General features: G+C 34.9%; 1 pseudogene; it reads left to right on the top strand.

Moving 5' to 3' along the window:
* The first annotated feature begins 1,145 nt into the window (after positions 1-1,145).
* Positions 1,146-1,467, top strand: LOC100606916 (annotated as a pseudogene).
* The last annotated feature ends 10,376 nt before the right edge of the window (positions 1,468-11,843 follow it).

Genomic DNA, 11,843 nt, shown 5'->3' on the forward strand with positions numbered 1-11,843 from the left:
TGAAGGTTGAAACTAAATTCTCTAAATTTGATTTTAAAATATTCAAGTTGGTTAAGAGAAGATCCTCTCTTAATGAAATATGAGTATTCAGCATTTTGACTGAAGGAAGCCTGGTACATTATCACTTAAATGATACCCATTAGTTGATGTGAAGAAACAGCTAATATTTTGGGTAAAGGGAATGAAATGAGACACCTATGATTTAAAAAAAAGGCTTTGTAAACTTTTAAATGCTTTTTCATTTAAAAATTTTTGCTGTGCAGAAGCTCTTTAGTTTAATTAGATCCCATTTGTCAATTTTGGCTTTTGGTGTTTTATCAAAAGCTCATTATGAGATTCATAAGAACTAAGGAAAGGTGATTTTGTCTGTATTTGAGCTAGATCTCAAAGGGAGCAGCATAACTTTTGGAACTTGATAAAGAGATATTCAATGCGAATAAACACCAAAAAAAAAAAAGGAAAAAAGTTGCCAGACCTTATGGTTTACTTCTGTCTGCTAAATCTTCTCTACTAAAATCTTAATGAACTTGTATTTCATAAAAGCAAAAAAAAAAAAACCAATAAATTTCTCAGTTATCAATCAATTTTGAAGTAACATCTTCATTTAATTATGTTATGTGCATATAAAATACAATAATGAGTGCTGGAGACTCAATGCTGCTACCATTTCAAAAGAAAACTGTCAGGCCTAAACTGAAGGTTTCAACAAGAATTTCCCTAAATGTTTCTGTCTGAAGAATACAATACCTGAAAGAAAGAGATTTCTAGTAAATAATTTATGTGCTCATAAATATTTTTAAAAAATCAACGTTAAAATTCAAATTACAAAGAAAATCTGTTATATGGATTAACAGAGAAGAGAATCAATCAGTGAAAAGTTCATATTAGTCACCTTAATAACGAAGTACAAAAAAATAAGGTAATGACAAAAAAGTGACTTGTGTTAAAGAGGATGACTTGAAGGAATAGCAATTATTAAATATCTGATTACATATTTTATCAGTTAAAATATGTTTCTTTTTTATTTGTTTGTTATAAGAAGCAGGTGGGGGTAATAGTCGCCAGCGCGAGCTAGGAGCCTGGAAGAGGGCGCGGTAGGTTAGGAAGGTCAGGTCCAGGAACTCTAGCTACTTGCCACTCAAGAAATGTCCTCCCTTTCAGAATATGCTTTGAGCATGTCTTGTCTCAGGGCTCGGCTATTTTGTCAAGTCGCCAGGCCTACTGATTCCAAGGCTATGAAAGTGGTGAAACTATTTAGTGAACCTCCCATGGCCAAGAAAAAGGAAACTTATGACTGATACCCAGACCACAATACTTACACTGCACTCACGGGGACACTCCGATTTCTTGGACTCTACAGAGATAAGCATCAAGATTTTAAAGATGAGCAAAAACGACTAATAAAGCTTCGTGGAAAGGAGAAACCAAAGAAACGAGAAGGGAAAAGAGCAGCACAAAAGAAATAGTGTTGGTTCCTCAAGAGGGAGAATTTCTTCCTCAGTGGCAGAGAGAAGAAAGTGCATTTACTGCCTTTCCACATATTAGAGGAATGTCATCTTCTGAAAAGAAGGTTATTTGGAGGAACACAATCATCTCCTAGTTGAAATCTATTCCAGTTCAATTGTGACAGGTTTGTTGAACACATTCTAACTGTGCAAAACTCTTTTGGTCTTGGCCATGTAATGTGAGGTTTACCTAATTCTCTAATGAAGTGAATACATAAGCTAAGGTTTAATGATTTGTTTGGGGTGGTGTGGGATGGTGGAGCAATGGAGGGGAAACCTCATTAAGTGAGCGTCCTATAGTGTCCTCATTTCTCGCTTCTTGCTTACTTACTCACCCAGCCCTAAACTTCTTTAATCTAGGGCCCTGCAGCCACTGTCTCCACCACCAAGCTCACAAATTTTCTGTGCCTCTTCACCTACTCCTTTGAGAAATCTATTAAGATGAATTTGCAGGGTAAATATCTTTTAAAATACTTCCCTTACCTAGAAAGGAAATATTGAATACCTGCTCTATACAAGGTACTGGGGACCTGGTAATACAAGTGCTTAGCAAGAGAAATACTCCCTACCTCATGTAAGTTTCAGTCTTGTGGGAGGAACTAATATTACATAATTACATACAATTGTATTACATGCTACAAAGGAAAAAGCCAGACTTCTATAAGAGTGTGGGTGGTTGGGGCCGGGCGCCTTAGCTGACGCCTGTAAACCCAGCAATCTGGGAGACCGAGGCAGGTGGATCACGAGGTCTGGAGATCAAGATCATTCTGGCTAACGCAGTGAAACCCTGTCTCTACTAAAAATACAAATAATAATAATAATAATAATAATAATAATAATTAGCCAGGCGTGGTGGTGGGCGCCTTTAGTCCCAGCTACTCGGGAGGCTGAGGCAGGAGAATGGCTTGAACCTGGGAGGCAGAGCTTGCAGTGAGCCGAGATTGCTCCACTGCACTCCAGCCTGTGCAACACAGTGAGACTCCGTCTCAAAAAAAAAAAAAAAAAAAGTCCAAACCACATTAGGGAATTTAAAAAAACCTCCCTAAAGAAATGATATGTAGGGGCTGGGCACGGTGGCTCATGCCCTGTAATCCCAGCACTTTGGGAGGCCGAGGCGGGCAGATCACCTGAGGTCAGGAATTCGAGGCCAGCCTGACCAACATGGAGAAACCCCAACTCTACTAAAAACACGAAAAATTATCCGGGCATGGTGGTGCATGCCTGTAATCCCAGCTACTCGGAAGGCTGAGGCAGGAGAATCGCTTGAACCCGGGAGGTGGAGGTTGTGGTATGCTGAGATCACGATAAATAAGACATAGCCAGAAGAAAAATGGTTAGAAAAGTGTTTGAGGCAAGAGAGTACCATTGGCATAGCCCTAAGATATGAAGAAATTGTCTGTTCAAGGAACACTGACTTGTTCATGGTTGGCCATAAGAAAACAGAGGCCTGATCATGAAGGGCTTTGCAAATTCTGTGAAAAAGCTTGAACATAACCAGAGGTTATTTCTGTGAGAGATGACTGTTGTATAGATTTGAGTAGCTAGCTGCTGGTTTTATTGTATTCTAGCAATGAGTTTCCAAAGAAATTGCGAGGGCTTCTCTGATTTTTTTCCCCAAGAGTTGTTCTGAATCTTTAGCATGTCCAGTAAAACTTTTTTAGTATATCGGCTGCTGAAGCAAGCACAATTTTTAATACTTTTTATTACTGTGGTAAAAACATAGAATTACCTTAACTATTTTTAAGTGTGCAATACAATAGTGTCAACTATATGCATGTTATTGCACTAAAGTACTTCTAACCCCTGTTTCTACCTCTCAGGTAAAGAGAACACAGTGCATAGGCAGGAGTATGTATAGCAATACTCCAGCCACAGTTTTCTTTCTCTGTAACACTGAGTGATTCCTGAACTAGAAAAAATCCCAGTACATATGTTTAAACGAATGATCCTTTTAAAGATACCTAATCCAGATGGTATGGCTAAGGCCTATTTTATAGCCTGTTAAAAAAATACTAAACTAAAATTGGGTGGTTTGTATCTGATAGAAGTGAATTCCAGCAGAAGGCTGAGAATTCATTCATTAAGAATTCTTTACTGAGCACCTGCCATGTGCCTGACACATAATAGTTGTAGAGGATACAGAGACAAATAGACTCAGTCCCTAAGATTGTGTAAATGAGCATGTGTGTGTTACAAAGTATTGGCAAGATCTCAGAAATTTGCTTAGACAGGTGCAGATGCACTGTTACTCTTGGTCAATGCAGCCGAGCCAGGTGTGTGTGGATGATTACCCCAGGAGGCTGGGCTGAGAAACAGGCTCTCAGCCTGAACCCAGTGTAGCTAAGTAGATGTTTGAATTATGTGATCTCGAATTACTGGAAAAGATCTGAATGTAAGAAGAACTTAGGACAATTAGCATGATATTTTAAAGAGAATTACTGCAATAAATACTAACAGCAGACCTGAGTCAGAAAAGAAGTAAAGAATCAATGTATTGGTTTGCTGATGGAAGAGCTTCAATGAGATCTCAGACTCTGACCTTGCAATGAGCCTTGGCAATAGTTGACACGGAGGTTTGTGGATAATGCAGCAGTAGATTAGTGCGCCACTGCTCCAGGCTGAAAATCAGAAAGGAAAGCTAAAATTTATTTGTACATAAGCTATACATTCAAACCAACTGATAGAGCAAGTTGTGTGACTCAAAACAGCCTGTACTGAACTATGATGGACCAGCTGGAAGCTATTAATAGAAGAAAAAGAAAATTTAACTCTTGACAGCAGAGAAGTCAAGAAATTTCAGGACACCAGTGACCAAAGGTTAAGATGAAGACTAAATGCAATCAGAAAAAAATATTTAACTCAAAGCTTGGACCAGCTAATTTGTTTAATTGGATTTCTCCGGTTTGTTTAATTGGATTTCTCTGGTCAAAACTTAAAAGTATTGGTACTTTCTAATTGGGTTCATTGTGCATAGACCATTTTGCCCTCAATTTCAGCACTGCATAGTAAAAAGATTGGGTTTTATATTCAAAAGTCATGGGTTTGTGATCATAGTGTACTTACTGATTATGTGACTTTAAGTCACTTACCTTCTCTGAGCCTCTTTCCTTCTCTATAAAATCATAATACTTCATTAGATTAATGAAATATTAAGGTGTTTGTGAAAAGGAATCTAAATTATAAAAGGTTAAACACATCTGCTAAAAATATAAAGTTCCCCACATTTACAAGCAGCATGATAGATTCAGGAAGAAGAGGCAGGTGAGAGATACCATCTTATTGTTTCTGTAATTATGGACGCCAGAAGTTTATTTTTCTAAGCACCGTATATGTGTGTGTGTTTCAAAATAAACATAAGGCATCATATATTTAAACATATATAATCATAATGCTTGTATTTAAAAATCATCTTCCAAGAAAGAATAAATCAAAATTTGAAATTCAAAAAAAGAAGCAGGTGGGCAGTTTTCAGTAAATAACAGAGATTAATAGAAAAATGTATTTGAAATTATATTAGACTTTTCTTAGAAAGAAATTAGATAGCAGATAGTTGTATTCCTGTAAGATAACAACAGATAAAATATAATCAATTTGATGAAGCGTGACATTAGCTTGACTATAATATACATATCACCTAGAATATTTATATTTCTAACAATACATCTAAAGTGTATAGTTTCCAGAAACCTTATGTTTCTCTGGAACCTTAATAAAATCTTTTGAAATTATGGGCATGGCATGTTGATTTAACTGTGACACTTCTTAACAATATACATCTTTAGGACAATGACTGATTCAACTGTTTCCCCCTAGTATCAGGTACTATAATTGGTTCCTTCCATAATCAATGATTAGTAAACATTCGTTGAATCAAGTAGAAAATATTCAGTACTTTCTAGTTAATCTGTTGAAGTTCTAAGAAGAGAGAAATTAAATTTCATGCTACTACCAAGAGTTTCCGGAGTTCTATGTAGTTTTAATGAGTTACCAAAAGCGATATAACTGTATAATTTTTCTCACTCTTCATTTAATACTAAAAAAGTAATGTTCATGTAATGAAAAAGGAGTATATAACAGTGAATTTAGTCTATTACTCAATTCTTATGCAAATAACCTAGTCTCATTGTATATATCCTTCCAATACATTTTCACATTCACTAAGCATTCTTTCATTTAAAAAACAACTGGACGTATGTTTTACAACATGATAGTTATTGGGGATACAAGATGAGTAAGCTGTGATAGGCCATTATTAAGAAACTCTGAATAGAAAAGGAAACACTCACTGAAATAATAAAATACATATTAGGTATAATGATAGAGGTATATACAATGTTCTCTGTGTCATCAAGAATGAGAACCTAGTAATAGCAACTAATACCTACCTAATATTAAATGTGTTCCATGTACTGTTCTAACTTCTTTACAATTATATTCACATTTATGACATAGAGTTATTGGGTCAAGAATAGATATATGTGAAATAAACGAGAATCTCAGGACTCTTTCTTATAATGCTAGGAGAGAATAGAATCTCTTTCTTGGCAAATCTTGGTGTACATAGAGTATATCTATTTTGACATGTAAGAGAAAAAGCCTGAGAAGAAAGCCTGTCTGAAGCTGATGCAGCTGAGGGAAATTGGAGTGAATTCACAGACCTGAAGCCACTGAAGTAAGCTAACTGTGAATCTTGCTCTATTTCTAGACTTTCAATTACTTGAACCAATACATTCCCTTTTTAAGTGAGATTGAGCGAGGTTTTCTAAGATTTGTTACTTGAGTGGAAAAGGACAATTGGTTTAAATACCATGATCTTTTCATGTGATTTTCAAAGCCCTCCCAACCTTTACACATTTCTCCTTCCCCTAATAAATTCCAACCCACCTACTAAGATTGAACTCAACTCTAATAACCTATATTAAGCCTTTCATGATCTCTCCAGTCAGAAGTAATTAATTACCTCTTTTCCTTCCATTGTATCTAGTGGCACTGATTTAACTGTCTTGCATTTTAGTTAGCTGTTTTTCATAAGAATTCCCTTACTGGCTTTGTGATTAGAAAGATGAGGTTCAAATGTCAATTTCTCCAGTTATTAGTTGGAAGTTCATTAAACTTATTTGACTTAGAACTTCTTCGTATCTGTAAAATAGTGATAATAAAAATTAAATTATAAGATTAAATAGGATGAAATTAGATAACACATATGTTATGGATTGAATTATGTTTCCCACAAAAATATATATTAAAATTCTAACTCCCAATAGCTCAAAATGTGACTTTATTTGGAAGTGGAGTCATTGAAGATGTAATTGGTTAAGAAGAGATCATACTAGAGTAGAGTGGGCCTCTAGTCAAATATGATTGGTGTCATTATAAGGTGACAGACATGCGAGGAAAGAGAGAAATGCCAGGAGAACACCATGTGACAATGGAGGCAAAAATGGGAGTTATGCAGTTGTGAGCCAAAGATCAGCAGAGATTGCCTGCAAACCACCAGAAGATAGGATGAGACAAGTAAGGATTTCAGAGGGAGTGTTGCCTTTCTAATGTGACAGGAAATTGGTCCCGATCCAGACCCAGAGAGAGAGTTATTGGATTTCACACAAGAAAGAATTCAGGGAGAGTCTGCAGTGCAAAGTAAACGTAAGTTTATTAAAAAAGTAAAGTAGTGAAATTACAGCTACTCCATAGACAGCGTAGAGTGTTCCCAAGAGTAAGAAGACCCACTACCACCTGGATTTTGTACTTTTAGACTTCAGAACTATGAGACAATAAATTTCTGTTATTTTTAGCCACCCAATCTGTGGTACGTTGCTAAGATAGCCGTAAGAAACTAATACAACATAGAACATACTGCTTATTGTTGAGCAAAAAGTTAAACAACAATGAGTTTATCTGAAAGTTACTAGGTAGGCAATAAATACCAGCTAAATTTTAAAAGATTTTATTGATCTCTATATTGTTCTCAGTACCTAACACCCACACATAAACACACATGCATACACACACATTTATTATATAGTATTTATATATATACTCTATTCATATAAATATACACTAAATATACTATATATATTTGTGCAACATATATTTATTTTCTTATTTATCTGTATAACAGTTTTTCAATGTATATTAAGATCAACATTGTCCTTTCAGGTCAAGGCTGCATGAACTTTCCCCACCTGTTCTCTTTCTGATACATTGATACTCATGGTCTACCAGTCTTCCATAAGAATAGCAGCATGACAGCAATGACATCTATTTCTTCATGACTCTACACCCGTTTTATCTTGCCATTTGTAGAAGAAAGTTGGCATCATTGAACATTACCAGGATTTATTTTATAAATGGGCCAGCAGCTAACAAATTAAAAAAGACAAATTAAAACTTTAAGTTAGGGCAGTCAATTTAAGTATCACAGGACTCAATGTTCTCATGGCCTAATAGATTGTAATTATTTCATTTTGTTAATTGTTGGAAGTGTATGAATTGTGGAAGAACATTTTAAATTGTATTAAATCATATTTAAAGTGTGCTGTGCATTTAGCCTGCATATAGTATAATTTATTTTGAATGTCCAGTATTAAAGAAAATCTTTTAAAGAAGACTGATAATAGAACTATGTCCTTCCTTTGAACTCAGGCCCAGATTCATACTGGACCATACACCATTAAATTTCATGAGTCTCAAGCCTTTGGACTCAAACTAAAACTATACCATTGGCTCTGTTGGGTCTCCAGCTTTCCAGCTGTAGAACATGGGACTTCTGAGCCTCCATAACCACAAAATCCAACCCCTTATAGTAAATATATTTGTATATATGTATCCTATTGGTTTTGTTTCTCTGGGAAACCCAAACTCACATACACTATATGAATATTATTTATGAAATTCCTTTCTTGCCTCAGTTTCTTCAAATGGAAAGCTTTTGATCTGAATTACTTAAGCATGTGAAGCTGTATCCACTAGTGAATTCAGGTATATATTCTGGATATGAGGAAATGTGTATTCTGAGTACTCTATAAATACTGGCACCTAAAGTTATATAAATCATATACACTGGAGTCCTAAATTGTGCACCAAACCATTTATATATGGCCATCTCAAGCTGTAACCACTGATATAACAAACCATATATTGCACAGCAGCAACTAGAGCCTTGAATACTGTATGCATAGTTTAAAGAGGTACATTTTGCCTGCTTTGAAGTAATGTCTGAAGTTGTATACACTGAAAGCATGTAATCTGAAATCTTGCACGTTGAACACATTGCCATCTCAGGCTCTACCTTGAAATATTATTAGCCTTGTTTATTTTTTCTTTTTTTAAACACTAGCATCTAAAGCTATGTAGACAGAGCTTTCAATCTTTATTAATTTTTTTCCCTTTCACCCAGAGGCATAGTTTTAAGGGCCTATATTTAGGCATACTCACATGTGTAGGTCAACAGTCTGGGTTTTATTTCGTTACTGACTTTTAAACATCTGCAATTTTCCATGGCTTATTAGCTTAGTTGGGTAGTGTCTGATGTTAATGTGATCAACGTTGTGCATTCCATGTCACTATGAAAATGATTTCTGGACCTTCTTCCTTGTGTTTTTTTCCTTCCTTTCTCTCATAATTGTATCTATTCAGACAACATGCCCAGGTACTAAAAAGGAATCTGGCAAAAAATATGACTATGTATACAGAAATTAACAGGACTACTGCTAAAAATCTATAAAGAGTAATCAAATTTCCCATTTCAGTTCAGTTCAGAAAGCCTACAATGAGAATTGGGTGATGTGCTATCAAAGGACACAAAAATTAATGGTGTCCAAGTTATCCAAAATTTGCTTGTCAGACAAACATCTATAAAGAAGGCCATAATACCAGTTAGACTATTACAAGTACTATAGTGACTTATTAAAACCAGTTGCTTAAGATCATTTAGATTAAAGCTATAAATATTTTGGGGGATGAGTAAAGTAGCACGTAGATAAGCGCCCTTTGACAGGATGCTGGGGACCTGGATAAGAAGTGGTGTATCAGTCAAAGCTCTTGGTCACAAGCCAAATTACTTCCTAGAGTTTACAAATTTAGCAAGTCTTGATAGGATGTACTTATACTAATTAATTAATCAGTCTATTTGTCAATTAATTAATTATTTATTACTTTTGCTAGTCTAGCAATCTTAGAAGGGGTATTTAGATGTAGGACACTGAAAACAATGGCAAATGACCATTGACACACAAAATATTAAGCCATAGGCTTTGAATAACTTTAAAAAGGAGACTATCAATACAGTTTTTGTAAAATTCAAATTTCAGTGAAATCTCATGTATAACTTTAAAAAGCATCATAAGATAATAACTTGTATATTTATGTGACCCTAGAGTTTTCTGCTCATTTGTATATTTGAAGATAAACTACATAGGGTTTTCTAAAAATAAGGTTCTCTAGTCTTTAAAATGAAAACGCAAGAAATACTAAGTTTCTTAGTACTATTTTTCTGAAGCTGTATGGCACACTAAAAAGATCTGTGTGTGAAGTTCTACAAACACTCCCTACCCTACAAGAAATAACTGACATTGAATCTGAAGAACTTATATTCACGGTTTCACAAATCGTGTAAGAATAGTCCTTGGGGAAATACTAGATCTTTGTTGAATAATTCTGATAACTTGAATTTCAATCAGTTATCAATTTCCTGCCAAAGAATTGTCTCTGTTATCTAATATAGTTACTTCCCTGGCAAAACCTATTAGATTTAAAAGGTCGAAATTTTGGATGCTTCTGCTTTTATTTAGTAAGTATTTAAATGGCCTGCTATCTATTGGAACTTATTTTAAAAGTGTACATAGACATTTTACTCCTACAGCTATTAGAGTTACTTTCATAAACATCAGTTTATTTCCTCATAGAGGACATTTGAACTTCTGGATTATAGCACTGTTATATTGACCAGCCAACCTCTGAAGAACTGCTCTTGAAATGTCCCCCCAATAGTGTGTTGGGAAAAAACAATCAATCCAAAAACATCTTTATTAAGGAATTCTGTAGTAAGAAATAACTCTTTTGAGTATTACACATTTCACCTCTCAAATAATTAACACCACATATTATCCTAAAAAGAACAGTACCCTGGACTTTATTATATCCCAGGATTTAGGATTGGAATTTGTGATAACAGATATTAAGTCATAGAAACAGTATCTGTAGATAGAAAAGAATAGGTATATGAAATGAAAATGTGTAAAGAACAGACAAGCATGATATCCACATAGAGGAAGTCACAGAGAAAATGAATCAAGATAACAGTATTATTGTAAGGCACAGAGATACAAGAAAGGCCTCATCAGCAAATATAATCTGTAAAGATTAAGAATTTTAATTTTCTTCAACAGTAAATAGCACTGTCACATTCCAGAAAACAGTGAACGACCTTGGTAACCATGCAGTGTCCATGTGAAAAGAAGGAAGTAGTGAAATTAGTTGTGAGGTGAAGCTGTGAGGGTAGACAAACAGGTGGATAAAAAATTTTGAGCACAACCTATATTTATATACTATGATAAAAATGAAGAGTCATTATAAATGCTTTGCAAAGACTGGCCTGATAAAATGAAGATTGTTCTAATACCTGAGCAGAAGTTAGATTAAACTAGAATTAGCTAATTTTTCAGTTTGGTTGGGAGAGGCCTATAGTTGACTTTTTTTAATGAAAGATTTGAGAGAATGAATATTTAATATTTTAGCATACATTACTTCTGAGCTGAACCTTAAGAAAAAAACAGAATAGCAGTGTCAAGAGGTTACAGTATCTCTGGAGTACATTTAGGTTGCTATTTCTTCCAGTAACGTCCTCAGCTACAGTTCACCCAATCAACCCTCACAGTGTTGTCCATAGAACTACAGAGAAGTACTTTGGGAAACTATTAATGACCATGGAAGCAGGCAGGACTCATTTAAGAGGCAAAATCAACATAATTTGGTAAATTAGAGAAAAATAAGTAAATTAGTAAGCATAGAGGATGAGAGTGTGGTGGTGAGATTTATGTTACTGTAGACAATATTAAGGAAACAGTTGTTTTGTATATACAAATGGTGAGTTTATAGTCACCATATACTTTCAAAGTACTTATTTTATATGTTTCTTAAGTACACATTTTGCTTTTGCTATTGATTCATCGTTCTATTTGATTTTTTTGCTATGATTTCTAATGACAGTTGGAAATAAAGTGCTGTGCATAGTGGAAAATGTGTGGGATTACAAAACAGTCAAGGACCCCAGGTCCAGTTACAGCTCCCAAATTAATCCTCTGAAACTTTAGCCAAGGCACTTTCCCTCTCTTTGCCCAA

The sequence above is a fragment of the Nomascus leucogenys genome, chromosome 18 (assembly GCF_006542625.1).
Source record: "Nomascus leucogenys isolate Asia chromosome 18, Asia_NLE_v1, whole genome shotgun sequence".
Classification (NCBI taxonomy): domain Eukaryota; kingdom Metazoa; phylum Chordata; class Mammalia; order Primates; family Hylobatidae; genus Nomascus; species Nomascus leucogenys.